An 11,154-nucleotide genomic window follows, 5' to 3' on the forward strand; every position below is an offset into this window, starting at 1 on the left:
ATAGCGACTACTTTTCCCGGTCGGTTGATCAAGCCCCCAGCTGCCTTACTACGGTCCCTTGCCCGCAGCTGAAGCTGTCCGCAGGGCCAGGGCGGCGGGAGGCCCCGGAGAGCACCGGCAGTCCCGCCGCTGGCGCCCCTGGCAGCCACACGGCGTCGCTGTCGAGCCGTCCCGGGTCCATCCGGAGGGCCGCGGGACTGCTGGGGGCGGGGGTGCTGCGCGACTCCGGGGCTCCTCGCCGAGGCTGAGGCTCCCTCCAGAAAGGCTGGCCAAGGAGGCCCCGGGGGGATCCCGGTGGCCCGGGAGGCTGGGAGACTTGCTTCTCTCTCTCTCTCTCTCTCTCTCTCTCTCTCTCGCTCTCTCTCTCTCTCTCTCTCTCTCTCTCTCAAAGATGCCCGTTCGTGCACAAAAGGATCACAGGAGGGCGCCCAGACACTGAGAGTGGAAAATACAAATGAAAGACAAAAATCACCAGCCACCCCAGAACACCCATTTGCAAAAGCAGAAGGGAGAGAACGCAGCTTTATGATTAACTAAGCGTTCAACCAGAATGTGCTGCACATCACAGGCAGGAGCAAAAAGATGGCAAAGGAAGTCTTCCCTCTTCTTCCGCGGCCAGGCAGTTAGCACAGCATGCACATTACCTGTTCTCAGGATAGGCCACTAGACCTTCTTGGCAGGGCTTGGCCCCAGATCCCTCACAGGCAGTTCATGCCACGTTTATCCAGTAATTACTGTGGTCACCGTGTCTGCTAATAGATTCCGCCGCTTTCTGACAGCAGCCAGCTGAGGTCAGGCAGCTACTGCCCCACAGAAGGGGAGACAGGGTGCTTCCTTCCTCCGATTCCATTTCAAAGAGATGGCCTCCCAGTCCTCATGGAAGTATTCCTGAGATATGAGCTGGCGAGAGGCTTAGCTTATGAAAAGATTTACATACTTTTCAAAGAGGCAGAACTTACAATTCCAAGGTTTCTAAACTGAATGCTCTAAGGAAAGGGAGGGATAAAATCTCTTCTCTTTTTTGAATAGGGAGGATTAAACTCATTTGTTATTTTTTTATTTGTATTTGCAGTTATACTCCCATGGTAAGCACTCGTTACCCCTCAAAGCCACCACCTCTGCCTGCCCCACCCCAGACCCTGCCACCTCACCACCGTGCAAACACGCACGCACCTCACACACAGGACAAGCATGCACCAACACCATGCGCACGCACACTCATACACACACAAGTGCACAAATGTGCGTGCACACGTACTCTCACCCACTCTCTGCTTATCCTTTGTCTTCTGGGCCATTTTCATTTCCAGGTTAAGCTGACTAAACCCAGCAAGAGTTAAGACGGGGTCTGGCTGACCCCCAGGCAAACTACAGAGTTGGAAGCAAAAATAAATCATTGCTGTTGCAAGCCGCTGGTTTTAGGAGATAACTGACCAATACAATAAACCTTAATTTCATTTTTAGCACCCGATTTGTAGTTCAGGATCCAGCAGCATGGAAATCAACCCCTCCTAATGTGTGTGCACACACATGCACACATGCATGCATATTTATACACATACATGTGTACACACACATGCATGCATAACAGAACCAGGAGAGGGCAGCCCTGGTGGCGCAGCGGTTTGGCGCAGCCTGCAGCCCGGGGTGTGATCCTGGAGACCCGGGATCGAGTCCTGTGTCGGGCTTCCTGCATGGAGCCTGCTTCTCCCTCTGCCTGTGTCTCTGCCTCTCTCTCGCTCTCTCTGACTGAATAAATAAATAAATCTCAAAAAAAAAAAAAAAAAAAACCAGAATCAGGAGAAATTGCTTGACCTTTCAGTCCTCCTACTTTATCTAGAGCTGGCACAGCTAATGTCATGCCAGACCTACTCCATGGCCGGCTTTGCACGCCTGGCTTCTGCCCTCAACCCTCCTAGCACCTCTCTTGCTCATTTGGTTGACCATGGGCCCAGGGGCTGTAAGTACTCAGCCATGACAAGAAGATGAGGAGTAGGGGAGGTGTCCAGAACCATAATGTGACCAAAGGCCTCCTGACATCTATAAGTCAAAAGCCCGGGGTGCCTGAGTGGCCCAGTTGGCTAAGCATCTGACTCTGGATTTCAGCTCAGGTCTTTTTTTTTTTTTTTTTCAGCTCAGGTCTTGACCTCAGTGTTGTGAGACTGAGCCCCGAGTGGGGCTCTGCACTCAGGGGAGAGTCTGCTTGAGATTCTCTCCCTCACCCCCTCCCTCTGCCCCTCCTCTCTCTAAAATAAATAAACTAATAAGATAAATAAACTAATCTCTTTAATATACATATATTACATATATATGTTTATTATATATTGTTATATTGGTATATATTATATATAATCATATGCATGATTATATATAATGATATACTAATATTATATATAATATTAGTGTATATATATATATATAAAACATATATGTATGTAAGTCAAAAGCCAACCATTTGGTCACTGAGACTAGGTGGCCGCTAGTAAATGCCAGATGCAGCCCCCCATCTCGGGTTTCCCAGCAACCCCAAGAGGCTGCCAGATAAATGAGTCCCAAGGAGTCAGGGCAAACAGCATTGTGGACATCTCCATCACACAGACCGGCATCAAATTGGGGAAAGGGCCTGTGAGTGTGCAAGAAGGAAGGCAAGTGAGTGGCAAGCATGCCCCCAGCCAGAGGACACCCCCATACCAGCGAAGACGATGAGGAAAGGAATGAAGCAGAGCAGCATCTCAGCAGTGATGTCCTGCAAAGCATGAGCTGAGAGGGGAGGCTGGCCCATGAAATTTACCATCCCAGTTAGATGTGGGCTTGGAATGAACTAAGAAGGATAACACAGCATTCCCCCCTACAGACCATTAAAAATAAGAAAAATAAAAATAAAAAAGATTGGGGCTGGCTGGTTCAGCAAGGATGGGATTGAGGCTGAACCTGGGGTGGCGCCAGGGATCTGGTCCACCTGGCTTCTTTGCTGTGAACTTGGTGTCTGCATCCTGCCTCCCAACCCACCACAGCCTGGCCTCTGCCTGGCTTCCCCTTCAACCAATAGACCCTAGTAAGAAAGTTTCCTGGTCTGTGCTGCAGAGACTTCAAGAAGCAACTAGAGGGGACAACACCCCAGATCAGGCCTTTCCTGCCCTCAGCACTCTGCTGAGGCCCCAGGGCCCAGAGGGCCACCTCGGCTGGCTCACTGAGAGACAAAAGCGAGCCTTCACCCTAGCCCACCACCTCACCCAGCCTACCCCAGTGAGGTTGAAAAATCCAGGGTGAGTTAGAATTTCTTCCAAAGAAAGTTGCCAGCCCACGAGGAGGGAGTGTTGATACACACACACCCGCAGAAAACACCACCCCTCAAGCCAGGCAAGGGGGTACTCAGGAGCACCACTGTAGAGGGCAGAGGTGGCTGGAGAGGACGTGGTATGTCATCCCCACACTGTCGTCCTGGGCGCTAGCTGAGCTGCTGACCCTTGGGTGCCGCCGACGCAAAGCCAAAAGAGAGAAGTTGGGAGGAAGAGGAGACCAGAAACCTGGACTGGCCTCCAGCTTGGCAGATCAGAGGGGAGAAGGCTGCGCGGGGAGACCTGCCTCTCGCCACGGCCGGATGGACACCCAGGAGAGAGCTGGACTGGCGTGCTCCCGACGGGACCTCACCCGAGAGGGCTGCCTGTGGGCACGCGGCGACCCCACAGAGGAAGGCTTTGTCAGGAGCACCAGGCAGGGTGTGAGCGCTCCCCTGGATCAGACTTCCCTGCATCAAGGAGCACTGTCCTTTTCCTGTCAGCCCTCCACGCCTCTGGACCCTGCTGGAGCCAGAAAAGCCAGAAAACCGGTGCCCGCCTGGGGGAAGGAGGTGAATCAGAGAGATCTGATCCTCAGTGACCACACACCCACCGACCGCCTTCCCCACTGCTGAGGACCCAGTCAGCTTGCATAGGGGAAGCTGATATTGGATGGAGAATAAATACTTCTATTGCAATAGGATGAGGCTTGTTTTTTAACTTGGCAAAAATTGTTTCTTTTTTGCCCAACTTTTTACAAGAATTTTCAAACACACAGAAAAGTTGAAAGAATAGTGCAATAAACACCCATATGCTCACCCAAAAATTGTTGACGGGTGTGTGTGTGTGTGTGTGTGTGTGTGTGCGCGCGCGCGCGCGCGCATGGTTTGGCTGAACCGTTTGAAAGCAAGCTTCAGGCATCACAGCACTTCACTCCTAAATCCTTCAATGTACGTCTCCTAAAAGAATCAGACTTTCTGATGCCAGAAATTGAAATTGATCTAATATCGGAAGGAAATGGGTAAAGCTACACTTAGCTGAATTCTTTTTTGAAGATTTTATTTTTAAGTAATCTCTATACCCAACGTAGGGCTCAAACTCACGACCCCAAGATCAGGAGTTGCACACTTTACAGACTGAGCCAGCCTGGAGCCCCTGAAGTATTTTCAAGGAGGGGAAAGAGAGAAGCGACAGAGCAAGTGCTAGGACGGTGAGGTGAGAAAAAACTGCTTCCCACTTGCACTGAAGTCCAGTCAGTTGAATAAACCAGTTCCATAAAGAAGATAAGACAATTTCAGATAATGGCTGGTGCTAGGAAGAAAGGAAATAAAGCCAGATAGAGGTGATAAGACTAGGAAGCAAGGCAATGTTGGAGTGGGAGGTACAGAGCGAAGCCACATGTGAGCTGAGACCCTAGGGACAAGAAGTCAGCAAAACAAGACAGTTGGGAGACCCCTGTTCAAGGCAGAGTAACCAGCAAGACCAGGGGCCTGGAGGCAGGAAGGAGCATGGAGTGACAGCTTGGGGACAAAAGGGGAACAGGAAGTCCTGAGAGGAGTAGGGGTCGAGACCCAGATCTTGTCAGCCAAGGAGAGGAGTCCGGGGAGAATTTTAAGCGGGCATGCAACTTGATCTGGTTTATAGTTTTAGATGCTCTGCAGCTCAGTTGAAAAAGACTTGGGTGGGAGGCCCAAGAGGGAAGCCCGGAAACCATCACGGAGGCTGTTTGCAATCTTTCAGCCAAGGGGGAGGTGGCTTGGACGTCTGACCAAGGCATTATTCCCCACCCCTCATTTTAAAGATGAGGACATGGAGGCTCAGAGAAGCCTTTAAGTGTCAGGTCCGGATTTTTCTTGGTGCTTTTTAAATTTTGGTAAAATTTATATAACATAAATTTAGCATTCTAACCATTTTTACGTGTGCCATTCAGTGGCATTAAGTGCATTTCCGGTGTTGTGTGACCATCACCACCATCTGTTTCCAGAACTTTCTCTTCAGCTCCCACAGAATCTCTACACCCATTAACAGTAGCTCCCCATTCTCCCCACTCAGTCCCTGGTTACCTGTGCTCTACTTTTTATATGTATGAATCTTCCCAATCTAGATACCTCCTATAAGTGGAATCATACAATATTCTGTTGCTTTACGTCGGGCTGATTTCACTAAGCATGTTTTTAAGGCTCACTCGTGTTGCTGCAGGTATCAGAGTTCCGTTCCTTTTTTAAAGCTGAATAATACTGCACTGGGTGTGTATACCACATCGTATTTATCCATCCATCTGTTGACGGGGTCCAGGATTTTTATCAGGACGTCTGAACTCCAACGTGGTTCTGGTCGCTCTGCTCCCAGACCTCCCGCAGAGCCCGGCGCAGTGCGCCCTGCGGCCACCAGAGGGCGCACAGGGGCCCCGCAGGCAGGCTCGCGGCAGGCACACCCGGGCCGGCTGGTGCATGCAGGAGGAACGCGGGCCCAGGCTTTCCGCACACACAATCCTACACCCAACACAGGTGCAGGGAAAGAGGGAAGCGGGCCGCGGGTAAAGCGGCTGAACTATGGGATCAGCTCAAATGGGGAAGGTGGGGAGGTCAGGGTGGGAGGGGCCGCCTCACCCCGAAATCCTCTCCAATAGCACAAAGCGGACGCGCTGGCCCCCCGCCGAACAGCGCTGGCGCTGAGGGGCTCGGCGGGCAGACGTGAGGGATCGAGTCCTGCGGGGCCCCAACCCCCATTCCTGCTCTTCCCCAGCAGCCTGTGGTGTGCACATTTTACAGACAAGGAAACCGAGGCTCGAGCCAGGCAGGGACTGTCGGCGCAAGTGGAAGAGGCGAGCTCTGGCGCCCCCAGGCGGCCCTCGGAGCCCCGCCCCGTGTCTCGGAGCAACCCGCGGGCCGAACGCGGAGTGGCGCGGGCCGGGGAGGCAGGCGTGGCCGCGGGTGGCCTCCCTGCCCCTGAGCACCGGGCCCTGCCTGGCTCGGCAAGCCGCCTCGCGTCGACCAAATCTCTGTCTGCTGAGATCCTTCCACTTTTCACTCCTGTGCTGTTGCTGCTGAGCCACCCACCCCCACCCCGCCCACCCCCAGCACCCCTGTGCAGCTGGGCCTTTGGATCCGAGTCCCGGAGCTGACATTTATCCCTGTCGGATTGCGTCTTGCTCGTTCATCTGACAGACATTTGTTCGGCGCCCACGCAGCCCAGGCCCTGCCAGCCCAGGCCCTGCCAGCCCAGGCCCTGCCGCAGGAATGCCCCGGCCGCGGGGGGCCCCCACCGTCCTTACCGCGGCCCGCGACAGCCCCGCTCGGAACTGGCCGCCACGTGCCCGCTGCCTCACTGACCCTGGGGCTCCCGCCGACAGCTGGCGTCACCTCCACTGTGCAGATGGAGAGGCCAGTGTTCAGGGGGTTCGTGCGACTAGTCTGAGGGGGTGTCCCGGGGAAGTGGCGGGCTCAGCACTGCCCCCTCCAGTCCTCTGGATTCTGATTCTGTCCTCCCCGTTGGATGCCCTCAGCCTCAGCAAACCCGACCCTTTCGTGAACAGCGCTGATGGCAGAGGGGGGGCCAGAGCCCCGGGGGGCCGCCAGAGCCCCGGGGGGCCGCCACAGCCGCCGCCGACCCCCAGCCCGCCAGCCAGGACTCCACACCCTGCGCACCCAGCAGGCACAAGGCAGCGAGTGGACACCACAGGGCGGGTCCCCACCCCCACCTCCAGCCCCGGCTCCCTCCCCTGTCCAGGCACCTACACATCTGCTTGTTGGCATCTCTGGCCGTCAAACCAGGCCCCATGGCCACATCCTCCACGTGGGGATGCCAATGCCTATGCCTCGCTGAAGGTTCATCTGCCAGTGTCCCTCCCCAGAAGTGGGTGAGGGAAAGGAGCTACTGGAAGCCCAAGGACCAAGAGTGGCAGTTGCTTTGGGATTTCTCAGGCTCTGAACATCCCCCTTTGCATCTGTGGCTTCTTCTCTCCTGCACCGTCTGCTCCGGGAGCCTCCGCCCATCTTTTTCACTCGGTGCTTCTGCCAAGAGCAGGGAGATAACTGCAGAGCAGGCCTGTAGGCAGGAAACAAGGCAAGTGGAAAAATGCGCTGCTGGGGGTTGGGGGGTTGGTGTGAGATGGGCTCCAAGCTCCCAGCCAAGACCCAGGGACACCACACCCCATGACAGAGTTGAGACTTTCACCTCACAGGACCACACGCACCTGCTCTCCTCCCAGCCCCGGGAGGTTAGAACTACCACGGGTGTGCGCATTTTGCCAGTGAAGACACTAGGGCTGGACAGGAGGGGTCCAAGGCTGAGCGCTCCCCCTGCTGAGACGGCTTCCCGAGAAGAGATGGGAAGGAGGGTGGCTTGCGGACAGAGTGCACCTGCTGAACACGACCTCAGAGAGCCCCTGCTGCAAGCGGTCAGTAGCAAATGGGTCTGAGTCAGGCCCTGCCCTCATGGCCACATGGCCAGGGGCAGGAGAGGTGGAAGACCAGCGAGTCCAGAATTCCCGGCCGTGACACATGCTATGAAGAGCAGGGAACCTGTTAGAGAAGGTGTTGCTAAAGTTGGGGGTGCTACTCTACCTAGCATGTCCTGGAAAGCCTCTCTGAGGAGGTGACATCTGAGGAGCCCAGAGGAGCCTACCTTGGGAATAGCGAGTGAAAAGATGACAAAAGAGCATGAGTGCAGCATGGAGCCAACCCTCCCACCCCTATGGCTGATTTCAGACAAGAAACCACCACTCTGGTATGAAGTCTTGGAGGGAAGCACACGGGGCAGTGTCCTTAGGGTTCCTGACGCCTGACACAGCCTCCATGGATGCCTGTCCCCTCCACTATCCCTCCAGGGCTCTGTGGACCCCCAAAACCACACTCTGTGTTTTTCACTTCTCCCATCCTCCACACCTTTCTGCACAAGACCCAGCACAAACCAGGTGCTAGAGAAATGTCTGCTGAATGAACAGACAGCTGAAGGCCCTGCTCACCAAATTCTGAGGTCCAGCAAGGAGTAAGGGGAGGATGAACCCAAGGAAATCCTACCTTGCTCTACAAGGAATCACTTGAGGGAGTTTGTGGCTCTAATAGGTGGTAGAAGCAGAAAAGACAAAGGGATTCCAGAAGGTGGGAAGAAGGGTCGCCTACACAATTGGAAAATTTCACAAAGTCCAGATTTCAAGCTATTTTTAAAATATCTGAAGCTCTGGCAACCCAAGCCTGCATATTCCCATGGCAACACCAGCTGGTGCTGAGCACCACTGCCCCCTTCAGACTGGACATGTGCCTTGCACTTCTCCTTGCACCCAGCCACTCACCACAGCCCACACCTAGCCCACCCCACTTTTTCACATCACCTGGCCCTGTGGGCATCTGTACCGGCCAACCCTGGTTTCGGGCATTTAATAAGCAGAAAGCAGTGCCAGGGACACGGGGACCAAGACATCTGCTGCATCAGCCTGGAGCTAGGGGGTCCCCTCCCTCAAGGTCTTAGAGAAGCTGTCCAGTGTAGGGGTTTCCAGGTCCACATACATCCATTCTCTGCGCTGGGTTCAGGTGGCAGGCGGGCTGGGAACCTTGGCCACATCCTGGAAGTGAGAGATACAATTCCTGAAGTGTGCCAGCAGGGAGCGACTCCCCCACCCCCTAGTCTCTTCAAAGCTACTGAAGAGGGCCATTCCTGGCCTGCCCTGGGCTGGGGTCTCCAGTCACTCAAGCACAGTCCCTTAGTCATCCTGGGACCTGTGTCCCTGCCCTTTCCTACTTGGGCTGACAGCTGAGGCCCAGCCTGCCTGGCAACATTATGGGCTCAGCAGTGACTGTCTGGGTGAGGACATACTCCAGGTGCCCAAGGACAGCCTCAAGAGCCCCCCTTCCACCGCCTGGAAGCCCTTCCAGCCTGCGACCCTCAGGGCCAAAGGCCAACCCCTCCTGTACTCTCTTCTTCTAGCAACCTTTTCTCTTCTTCCTCCTCTTCTTCTGGAACTCCTTGGGCTTCCTGAAGCTTGTTCCCTCAGGGCTGACCCTCAAATTAAGTACTGTGCGCTTGGCACTGTGTTCGGGGTTTTATGTACTTTATTTATAAATCCCAACAATCCTAGAAGATGGGTATTAATCCCCATTTTACAAGCGGGAAAACTAAAGCTTAACCAGGTGACACCACCTGCCCACGGCCAAACAACTAGCAAGATTCAAATTCAGACATGTAAGATCCCTCTTCCCTGAACTGCCTGGTTCCTGTAAAGGAAATTTTAGAATAAATGGAGGGGAAAGAGGGGCCTGAAGGCAGAGGACAATCCCTTGTCCAGGTTCGTACAGGCCACATATTCTGTTTAGAGCCATCCAAGGACATGGACTGAATCTGGGGCCCCTTAGGAATAGCTCTTGGCCCTTGGGAACTTACTGAGCATCTCTCTATCCCCACCTAGGGCCATAGTCTGAGCTGTAGGACGGGCCCTATACATGTCGCAGCTTCTGACTTGAACCCATGATAGGGCAGTGAGGAGGCAGGCAGGCAGGCAGCAGCACCTGGAGGTCTCCAAGGGCCCACTCAACTATATGAAAACTTTATGAGGTGCGAAAGATCTGCACTTCACAAAATGAGTTTAGATACTACTGAGCCTGACTCCATTGGTGAGCCACAAACCCAAGACCTTCCCCACTCCCAGTGCCCAGGGGCAGAGAAGCCCAGGGGATCACCAACCCCTCTGAGACTATCACAGCTATGTCCCAGCCCCTGAAACCAAGGCCACCACCACTGTAGGCAGAAAGGTCCTGTCCACACTGTTTATCCAACTTACCTTCCATTTCTCCAAACATGCCTATTATCATACCCCTGGGGCTGCTGGTCCCTCCCAGGTTCTACCTCCCAATCGTCCAAACCCAGTGTAGAAAACACCACTTTCTCTGGGAAGTTCACCATAATCTGATCCATCAAATCTAGTCATTCTTTCACTCTCTGGAAAGGACTAAAACTGCATGGACCTCTCCTGTGTCATTGAGGCCAATCTCCTTTGTGCTGTAATTGTTTCTGGGCTACTATTTTCTCTGTCAAGCAGACTGAAGGGTAGAGCAAGCACCCTAGCTCCTAGTATGGGGCTTCATACATACAAGGTATGAGGCACATTAGATGGATGGAGGGGTGGGTAGATAGAGGGAATGGATGGATGGATGGATGGATGGATGGATGGACAGATGGAGGGGGGGATGGAGGGAAGGATGGGTGGAGGGAGAGAGAAATGGATGGGTGGAAGGAGGGAGGAGGAAGGGAGGAAGGAAGGGAGGGAGGGAGAGAAGGAGGGATAGAAGGAGGGAGGGAGGCGGGGGAGAGATGAACAAACAAATGAAGAGATGAGTGGGTGGGAGAGTTGATAACCCCCAGAAAGTTCAGTGTGGTCTCGGTAATTGGCCAGAACGCCCAGACTCCCCACTGCTGCTCCCACAGAATAAGATTCCCCTGTTTTACCTGTCATGACGTGTCCTCTGCTTCAGCAAACTGAAGATTTAGAAGGAGGCACCCTGCAGTGGAGCCAGGGAAGTCAAGGGTCAGGAGTGTGTTCCTTCCTTCACTGAACCTTGGTCTCCCTGCATGTAAGGTCAGGACACTGGTTTCGAACTTGATGATTCCTTAGGCCTTGCAGCTGAAGACACATGCCTGTGCTGGGGCCCAGTAGGGACGGGGCCACTGATTAAGCCCATTTCAGCTAAAAGGACACAGGGGAGCGCTCAGACAAAAGATGAAGGGACAAGAGAGAAAAGTCAAGAAGGGAGAAGGAAGGAGGAAGGAAGAAAATACATTTCCATATCCCAAACTAAAAATGCATTTAGCATGTAAGATTTCCCAGATGTATCATTTCTTTAAAAAAAATTTAATTTCAACATATTTGATTTAGTATCGCAGC

The 11,154-nt window shown here is 53.7% G+C and overlaps 1 long non-coding RNA gene across 2 annotated transcripts in view; it reads right to left on the reverse strand.

The window, feature by feature from the left end:
• Positions 1-2,426: 2,426 nt before the first annotated feature.
• The window catches only part of LOC121501790, an 80,030-nt gene continuing 71,302 nt past the window's right edge, over positions 2,427-11,154 (reverse strand). Inside the window, exons 2-4 of one of the 2 annotated variants that reach the window (XR_005990684.1) lie at positions 10,719-10,956; positions 7,474-8,841; positions 2,427-7,325 (exon numbers count right to left, since the gene is read on the reverse strand). This is a non-coding gene — a long non-coding RNA (uncharacterized LOC121501790). The remainder of the gene's footprint in view (positions 7,326-7,473; positions 8,842-10,718; positions 10,957-11,154) is intronic. The other variant, XR_005990683.1, reaches the window with a different exon arrangement.

This window comes from Vulpes lagopus, chromosome 11 (genome assembly GCF_018345385.1).
Source record: "Vulpes lagopus strain Blue_001 chromosome 11, ASM1834538v1, whole genome shotgun sequence".
Taxonomy (NCBI): domain Eukaryota; kingdom Metazoa; phylum Chordata; class Mammalia; order Carnivora; family Canidae; genus Vulpes; species Vulpes lagopus.